Here is a 9,864-nt window from a genome sequence, read left to right as displayed (position 1 = left end):
AGATGCCATCTCGGGAAAAAAAAAAAATTGATGACCAGGAACTGGGAAGATCTGAGATGAAACTTCTTTTTCACACAGGGGACTAGAGGTAGCTTTATTTAGAAAATAATGTTTTCATAAGTGTTTCATAAATGTTTACACTTTATCACTTTTTTTCATTAAATAAAATATTTTAATGTGGAGAGATAGTTGATCAAAATGAATATTTTAAATATCAAACCATAACAAAATAAATAAAAGTTTTATTAGTAACTGATTTAGAAATTTGAAGTATTTAAGAAAATCCAGATTTATATTGCCAATATTCAGCTTGTCCAAGTGTTGTGCAGGAAGGAATTCAAGAGCAACAAGTGGGGATAGCGCTGGTAAATAATGATGGCTTACTGAAGTATAAAATGGAAACAGATCTTTCTGAAGGGGAAGAAAAGCCAAAAAAAACCCCATGAAAAACAAAAAAGCTGACCTGCAGTAGAATGGCTGGTGAAGAAAGGCAGCAGAGAGATCTTGGTTAATAACTGAATTAAATAAGTCTTTGTGTCCAGGTCCAAGTTAATGCTCTTGTGTACTCTAATGCTAAAAGGAGGTTGGAAAACATAGATCTCCCAGGTCACATTTGGTTTCTCGGAGTGGAACAGCGGAAGTATAAAATTGGCCTTAGGCTTTTGCATTTTACAGCAAACATGCCCTCATTTGTTCATAGCCACATCCTTAACCCTGTCAAACATTCTAGTTAGCATGCTAAAAGGAAAACTGCAACAGTTATCAATAAGATGTTTACGTATGCCTTGCAGACATGCATACACCTTTCCTTTTCCACATTGTAAGTATATAAAACTAAATTTTGTAAAACTGAGTGAAAACTATTTTGACTTACTTCATTCTGGGGCTAAAGTTATTGAAGATGTGAGGACGAGCCTCTTAAAATTACGGTCTTCTCAGTGAAGTACAAAAGTATTACTGATAATTTACAATCCAGATTAAGTGCGTTTTCTTGAAAGGCAGAATTAAGACATAAAAATGTGAAGTTAGTAATTGAGGTTCCATTGTGTGTGGAATACATTGGGTCTTGCCAGCTGTAGAAACCAGGCAATGGCTTTCCAAACAGTTTTCTGCTGGAAGCAGGAAAAGTTTCTGTAGTAAGCTCTGACAGAAGTATTTTCTTGTACCTTTTATCGCTGAGTGTCACTGCCTTTAAAACTGATGTAATTTTGAAAATTAGTCTGGGCCAAGCTGTCTTTCGTGGCAAATTTCATGTTTGAAAGTGACATTTTAAATGATGTATTGACTTGTTTATTTTCACTACTAATCGATCTGGGAGTTGTGCAAAATCATTTAAGCAAGTTTATGTATAGAATATATTGATCTCAGTATTTAATAGTACAAGACTATTGATAAGTTGGGTTTCATTTTGTGCTTTTTGGTAGAACCATCACATTTATCTCTTCATATACGTGTTTGACACTATGTGTGTGGTCAGCTGTGCCTCTCAGAACACTACAAATGTGGGTCTTACACGTTGTTCTGACATTGTGCACAAAACTAACAGGTGAAGGGCCAAGAAGGTGGGACCATCTAGAACTCTCTGAATGGAGACCTAGTACAGAACTCAGCTTGGAACCATTTCTGCGTTTGGCTGCATTGCCACCTACTTTGCAGAGTGTCCTGAGATGAGGTGAGCAGAGGCTTTAGAACCAAAACTCTTCTGTAGTTCCTTAAGAACCACAAACAAGTAAATAGGAGCTCCATCAGGGTGTGCAAGAGCAACCCATAAAGTAACTTGTTGTGAAGATACAGCCATTACCTTTTTTTCATCCTGGAGACAAGGTGTCTGTGTTCTGTTTATTAATTATTTAATAGACTTGTAAATTTCACCACGTTTGGTGTCAGGAGATCTTGTCTTAGTATCAAGGACTCAGCCTTTGATTTTTAGAGAGTAAGGAGGATGGACAGCTTCTAGGTTATTCCTCATTCAAATAAACTAACATGACCATAATAAAAGAATATCCCCTCCCTCCTTGTCTCCCTCTCTCTTTTTAAGAACAGTGACTTTATTTTTGCATTATTTAAAAGTAAAACCTAATGTATTTTAGTAATAAGCAAAAAATAAAGAAGAAAATAAATCGTAAAAAGAAAGAAACAGGCCAGGCATGGTAGCTCACACCTGTAATCCCAGCACTTTGGGAGGCCTAGGCTGGAGGATTGCTTGAAGCCAAGAGTTCAAGACCAGCCTGGGCAACAAAGCAAGACACCCTCTCTCTACCAAAAAAATTGAAAAAAATTAACTAGGTGTGGTGAGGTGCGCCTCTAGTCCCAGCTACCTGGGAGGCTGAGGTGGTAGGATTGCTTGAGCCCAGGAGTTCAAGGCTGCAACAAGTTATGATGATGCCACTGCACTCCAGCCTGAGCAGCAGAGTGAGATCCTGTCTCTAACCAACAGCAACAACAGCAACAACAACCTACTTAAAAAAGCTGTTGCTTTTTAACTTTGGTGAACACCATTCCAGGCATCTTTATGTGTATTCAAGAACGATGTATAGAGAATGATAGCTGGATAAATGAGCAGGGGAGAGGAGAAGTTGGAGGGAAGGTATGAGAGGGAGAGAAAACATTTGATAAGAATGGGATCATATAACTTTTAAGTTAAAGTATTAACTTTAATTTCATTTGAATTAGAACAAAAATTAAAGTAAAATGGAAGACAGTACCTTGAAACAAGTACTTCGTACCATCAAATATAGTAGTTACTAAAAGATCATTATGAGGAAAATAATTATAGAAAATAATTAAAAGTTGTAGTCATGTTGTTTCTGTTCATTTGTATTATGTTCAAATTGTTAGTAGCATTAATTAATGCCTTGCCATGAGAGATGGAGGATTTTCAACCCTCCCTTCCTGCCACTCTTCCACTACTCTCTCACTTGTGAATTTAACTTTGTCAGGGTTTATAATACTTGCTTTCTGTTCTACAGTTAAAATTCTGCCAATGTTTAGTCATAGACAATTCAATTCCTTTTTTTTTAGGCTGAATTGCAGGGGTGTGGTCACGGCTCACGCAGCCTCGACCCCCTGGACTCAGGTGATCCTCCCACCTCAGCCTTCCAAATAGCAGAGACTACAGGCATGCGCCACCATGCTGGCTAATTTTTTCGTAGAGACAGGGTTTGCCATGTTGCCCGGACTGGTCACAAACTCCTGGGCTCAAGCAATCCGCCTGCCTCTGCCTTGCAAAGTGCTGGGGATTACAGGCATGAACCACCACAACCAACCTGATTCAGTTCCTTTGTTTCTGATTTTATTTATTGTATCTGTAATGATGTTGTTACAGTTCTCTGTTTCCTTGGCTTTGTAGTTTCATTTTTCATTTCATTCTGTATTTTTATCATCAGGTTTGATCACATTTATTGAGCTTATAATGCTACTTTCTATTGCAAAGGACTTATAGAGACTTTTATTAGGTTTTCTTCCAGGATGGATACTTTGTCTTATCTTTCATATGTTCTTTTCCTTTCTTTCCTCTCCCCTCCCCTGTCTGTTTTTCTACAAATTAAAGCGTATTAGAGTTCTAACAATTTTGTAATAGAGACGGGGTTTCACCATGTTGGCCAAGATGGTCTCAATCTCCTGACCTCGTGATCCACCTGCCTCGGCCTCCCAAGGTGCTGGGATTACAGGCATGAGCCACCAGGAATCTCAGTTCTTGACTACAATCTGTGTTCCTATTCTTGGTTACCACTTTTCAAAGTTTATTGTATGCAATTATAATTCTTTACTGTTTAGTAAATGGTGAAGGATTTTACCTTTTAAAAAACTTTGTTTTGAGAGTCATCTAAGGGACTGTTTGTGTGATTTTGCTTCACTCTGCCATCTTTACCTAGAAATCTTTAAGAACACACTGTAATTTAAAATACAAACTAATTTATATAGCACTTTACTAGTTAGACTTTTCGCCTGTATTTTTTCATTTTTTTCTCATAATCCAGTAAAATAAGTGTTTATCATCTTCCCCGCCTTATAGTTGAGAAAACTGAAATTTATAGTGGTTGAACACTCCAGATTCTCCAATAATAATTGGAGGAACTATTATGCAAGCCTAGCTCTTCTGCCTCCAGAGCTCAAGTTCCACTTCAGGATGTTACTTCTATATATCTTTGAAAAGGTAGTAAGAAAAGTCTGCCTTTATTCCTGGATTATCACTTTTTCTTGGATTTCCTCCTACAACGCAGGCTCCTCCTTTTCAGTCTACTTTGTTAGTTCCCACTTACCTTCATGACTTTTAACCTTGGGGCGCTTGCAGGCTTGGTTCCGTGACTTCTTTACTGTTTAAACTCACTTGCTTGGTGAGCTCATACAGAATCACGCCTTTCAATATCATCTGTTTACCAATCAATAATTAAATTCCACATTTGTGGTTTTAGCCTGGTCCCAAATCCCTGTCTTCCATGTAAGCTCAGGACTCTTGTTGTTCGCTGTGGTATCTCAGGCACCTAGAACAGTGCCTGCTACTTTATAGCCACTCAGTAGTTATTTGTTCATTGAAGTGAATGAGTGAGCCTTCGGCCAAAATCTGTTCCTAATGCCAAGCTGAAATTATTTTTTTTTTTAAGTTAATACTACATTTACTTAGCTTTTTGAAAATAACTTTACTTTTGTATTATTGTATAATGTACATATTTTGGGGATACTTATGGTAATTTAATGCTTTCATATAATTTGTAAAGACCAAATTAGTGTAATTCACATATTCATCACCTTAAATATTTGTCTTGTCTTTTCACTAAAAACATTCAAATTATTCCCTTCTACCTATTTTGAATTACGTAATAGGTTATTGTAAGCTATAGTCAGCCTACTGATGTATCAAATACTAGGTCTTATTTCTTCCATCAGACCGTATATTTATATCTATTAATGAACCTGTCTTCATGCCCTCCTCCTCACTATACTTCCTGGCCTCTGGTAGCTACCAATCTACTCTCTATATTCGTGAGATCCATTTCTTTAGCTCTCACATATGAGTGAGAGCGTGCAGTATTTGTCTTTCCGTGCTTGGCTTATTTCACTTAACATAGTAACATCTAGTTCCATCCATGTTGCTGCAGAAGATGGGATTTTGTTCATTTTTATGGCTGAATAATATTCCATTGTGTATACCACATTTTCTTACCCATTCATGGAATTTTAGGTTGGTTCCATATTTTGGCTAGTGCTGCAATATACACGTGAGTGCAGATGTCTCTCTCCTTTTCTTCTAGATATATACCCAGTATTGTGGAATTGCTGGATCATATGGTAGTTCTACTTTTAGTTTTTTGAGGACCCTCCAAACTGTTCTCCATAGTGGTTGTACTAATTTATATTCTGACCAACAGTGTACGAGAGTTCCCTTTTCTCCACATCCTTGCCAGCATCCATTATTCTTTGTCTTTTTAATAAAAGCCATTTTAACTAGAGATGCTACCTCGTGGGTCTGATTTGCATTTCTCTGACAATTAGTGATCTTGGGCATTTTTTTCATATTCCTGTTGGCCATTTTATGTCTTTTGAGAAACGTCTCTTTCTTTTGAAATAGATCTTTGCCTATTTTTAAAATTGGATTCTTTGGGTTTTTTGCTATATTGTTGTTTGAACTCCTTATATATTCTGGTTATTAATCCCTTGTCAAGTGAATAGTTTGCTAATACTTTCCTCTCCTGTGGGTTGTCTCTTCAACTTGTTGGTTATTCTCTTTGCTTCACGGAAGCGTTTTAGCTCGATGTAATCCCGTTTGTCTGGTTTTGCTTTGGTTGCCTTACTTTTGAGGTCTTACGGAAAAAAGTCTTTGCCCAGACCAGTGTCCTGGAGTGTTTCCCCCTAGAGTTTCTTCTAGTAATTTCATAGTTTCACGTCTTAGATTTAAGTCTTTAATCCATTTTTGTTTGATTTTTGTGTATGGTGAGAGATAGAGGTTTAGTTTCATTCTTCTTTATATGGATATCCAGTTTTCCCAGTCATATTGATATCCAGTTTTCTCAGCACCATTTATTGAGAAGCCTGTCCTTTACCCATTGTATGTTCTTGGTGCCTTTGTTGAAAATGAGCTGGCTATAAGTTTGCAAGTTTATATCTGGGTTATTGATTCTGTGCCATGCATGGTCTGTGTGTTTTTATGCCGGTTTCGTGCTGATTTGGTTACTGTAGCTTTGTATTAATAATACGCTTTGTAATCAGGTAGTGTGATGCCTCCAGCTTTGTTCTTTTTGCTCAAAATTGCTTTGACTATTCAGGGTCTTTCGTGGTTCTGTATAAATTTTAGGGTTTATTTTTCCTATTTCTATGAAAAATGTCATTGGTATTTTGATAGAGATTGCATTGAGTCTGTAAATTGCTTTGGGTATTATTGTCATTTTAATGGCATTCTTCCAGTTATGGAGCATGGGTATCTTTCCATTTCTGTGTGCCCTCTTCAATGTTTTTCATCAGTGTTTTATAGTTTTCCTTGTATAGATCTTTTACGTCTTTGGTTCAATTGAGTCCTAGCTATTTTATGTTCTTTGTAGCTATTGTAAACAGGATTGCTTTCTTGATTTCTTTTTCAGATTGCTTGCTGTTGGCGTATATAAATGCTATGGATTTTTGTATGTTGATTTTGTATCCTGCAACTTTACTGAGTAGATTTATTAGTTCTAAGAGCTTTTTGGTGAGTCAGTAGGTTTTTCTAAATATAAGATCATGTGATCTGCAAACAAAGATAATTTGACTTAATACCTTTCCAATTCGTGTGCCCTTATTTCTTGCCTAATTGCTTTGGCAGGACTTTCAGTATTATGTTGAATAAAAGTGGTGAATGTGAGCATCCTTTTCTTGTTCCAGATCTTATAGGAAAGCCTTTCAATTTTTCCTTGTTCAGTATGTTAGCTGTGGGTTTGCCATATATGGCCTTTATTGTTTTGAGCTATGTTCTTTTTATACCCAGTTTGTTGAGAGCTTTTATCATAAAAATGTTGGATTTTATCAAATGCTTTTTTAGCATCTATTGAAATTACCGTATGGTTTATTTATAGATTTGCATATGTTGAACCATCCTGGCATTCCTGGGATAAATCCCACTTGACCATGGTGAATGATCTTTTTAATGTGTTGTTGAATTTGGTTTGCTACTATTTTGTTGAGGATTTTTGCCTTTACATTCATTAGTGATATTGTGTGTAGTTTTCTTTTTTTTTTCTTGTTTTGTCTTTGTGTGATTTTGATATCGAGGTAATGCTGGCCTTGTAGAATGAGTTTGGGAATATTCTCTCCTCTTCAAGTTTTTTAAAGAACTTGAGTAGAATTGGTGTTAAATTGTCTTTAAATATTTGCTGGAATTCAGCAATGCAGCCATCAAGTCCTGGGCTTTTCTTTGACAGGAGACTTTATCATGGCTTCAGCCTTGTTATTCATTATTAGCTTGTTGAGGCTTTCTGTTTCCTCATGGTTTGTGCTTGGTAGCTTGTATGTGTCTAGGAAATTATCTATTTCTTCTAGCTTTTCCAATTTGTTGGTGTATAGTTGTTGATAATTGTTTAATGATTCTTTGATTTTTTTAGCCTCAATTTTATTTATTTCTGCTCTGGTCTCTATTATTTCTTTCCTTCTACTAATTTTGGGTTCCTTAAAGTTCAGTGTTAGTTTGTTTATTTGAAGTCTTTCTATTTTTTCAATACAAGCTTTTGTTGCTATAAATTTCCCTCTTAGTACTGTTTTTGCTGTATCTCATAGATTTAGGTATGTTGTATTTTCATTTTATTTGTTTCAAGAGATTTTTAAATTTCCTTCTTAATTTCTTACCTGATCCATTGGTTGTTCAGAAGCCTGTTGTTTGCTTTCCACGTGTGTGTGTATTTTCCAAGTTTCCTCTTGTTGTTGATTTTTAATTTTATTCCATTATGATCAGAAAATATACCTGATAATGATGTCAATCTTTTTGAATTTGGTAAGACTTGTTTTGTGGCCTAAGATATGATCTGTTCCAGAGAATGTTCTGTGTTCTGATGAAAAGAACATGTAACCTGCTGCAGTTGGGTGAAGGTTCTGTAAGTGTCACTAAGGCCTGGTTGAGTTTGTAGTTGAACTCTCCAATGTTTCTCTGTTGATTTTGTCTGGATGATCTGTCCATTACTAAGTATGGGAAGTTGAAGTCTCCTGCAGCTATTCTATTGCTTTCTGTCTCTCCCTTTAGATCTATTAATGTTTGCTTTATGTACTTGGGAGTTCCAGTGTTGAGTACATAGATATTTATAATTGTTACACCCTCTTGCTGAACTGACCCCTGTATGATTATATAGTGACCTTCTTTGTCTCTTTTTACAGTCTTTGATTTGTAGTCTGCTTTATTTGATTTAAATGTAGTTACTCCTGCTCTTTTTGGTCTCCAGTTGCATGGAATATCTTTTTCTGGTTGCATGGAAATGTAAAGCGTAACTGACATTTACTGAACATTTCACCCAACTGCTGCAGAATATGTGTTCTTTTCATCAGCACATAGAACTTGCATGTCTTTATAGGTGAAGTACCTTTCTCATAGGCAGCATAGAGATGGGTCTTGTTTATTCAGCCACTCTATGCCTTTAAAAAAAAATGGATTCTTATTCCTTTTTAAAAATAGACTTTTGGGGAACAGTGGTATTTGGGTATATGGATAAGTTCTTAAGTGGTGATTTCTGAGATTTTGGTGCACCCATCACTTGAGCAGTGTACACTGTACCCAATGTGTAGTTTTTTATCCCTTGCCTCTCTCCTATCCTTCCCCGAGTCCCCAAAGTTCACTGTATTATTATGCCTTTGTGTCCTCATAGCTTAGCTCCCACTTATAAGTGAGAACATAACGACATTTGGTTTTCTCTTCCTGAGTTATTTTACTTAGAATGATGGTCTCTAATTCCATCCAGGTTGATGCGAATGTCATTATTTCATTCCTTTTTATGGCTGAATAGTATTCCACAGTGTGTGTGTATATCTGTGTGCATGTGTGTATGTATATATATATACACCACATTTTCTTTATCCACTTGTTGATTGATGGGCATTTGGGCTGGTTCCATATTTCTGCAATTGCGAATTCTGCTGTTATAAACATGCGTGTGCAAGTGTCTTTTTCATATGATGACTTCTTTTCCTCTGGGTAGATACCCAGTAGTAGGATTGCTAGATCAAATGGTAGATCTACTCTTAGTTCTTTAAGGAATCTCCACACTGTCTTGCATAGTGGTTGTACTAGTTTACATTCCCACCAGCAGTGTAAAAGTGTTCCCCTTTCACCACATCCACGCCAACATCAATTTTTTTTATTATTATACTTCAAGTTCTAGGGTACATGTGCACAACGTACAGGTTTGATACATAGGTATCATGTGCCATGTTGGTTTGCTGTACCCATCAACTTGTCATTTACATTAGGTATCTCTCCTAATGCTATCCCTCCCCCAGCCCCCCACCCCACGACAGGCCCCAGTGTGTGATGTTCCCTGCCCTGTGTCCAAGTGACCTCATTGTCAATTCCCACCTATGAATGAGAACATGCGGTGTTTGGTTTTCTGTCCTTGTGATAGTTTGCTGAGAATGATGGTTTACAGCTTCGTCCATGTACCTACAAAGGACATGAACTCATCCATTTTTATGACTGTGTAGTATTTCATGGTGTATATGTGCAACATTTTCTTAATCCAGTCTGTCTTTGATGGACATTTGGGTTGGTTCCAAGTATTTGCTATTATGAATAGTGCTGCAATAAACATACGGGTGCATGTGTCTTTATAGTAGCATGATTTATAATCCTTTGGGTATGTATCTAGTAATGGGATGGCTGGGTCAAATGGTAATTCTAGTTCTAGATCCTTGAGGAATTGC

General features: G+C 36.7%; 1 protein-coding gene across 3 annotated transcripts in view; it reads left to right on the top strand.

Annotated features, from left to right (window-relative positions):
• Nucleotides 1-9,864, top strand: part of BLOC1S5 (biogenesis of lysosomal organelles complex-1, subunit 5, muted) — a 77,361-nt gene that overhangs the window by 31,808 nt on the left and 35,689 nt on the right. The window lies entirely within an intron of this gene.

The sequence above is a fragment of the Mandrillus leucophaeus genome, unplaced genomic scaffold (assembly GCF_000951045.1).
Source record: "Mandrillus leucophaeus isolate KB7577 unplaced genomic scaffold, Mleu.le_1.0 Scaffold36, whole genome shotgun sequence".
In the NCBI taxonomy this organism is placed as follows: Eukaryota; Metazoa; Chordata; class Mammalia; order Primates; family Cercopithecidae; genus Mandrillus; species Mandrillus leucophaeus.
The sequence above is the reverse complement of the archived record's forward strand: the minus strand, read 5'-3'. Positions and strand labels throughout refer to the sequence as shown.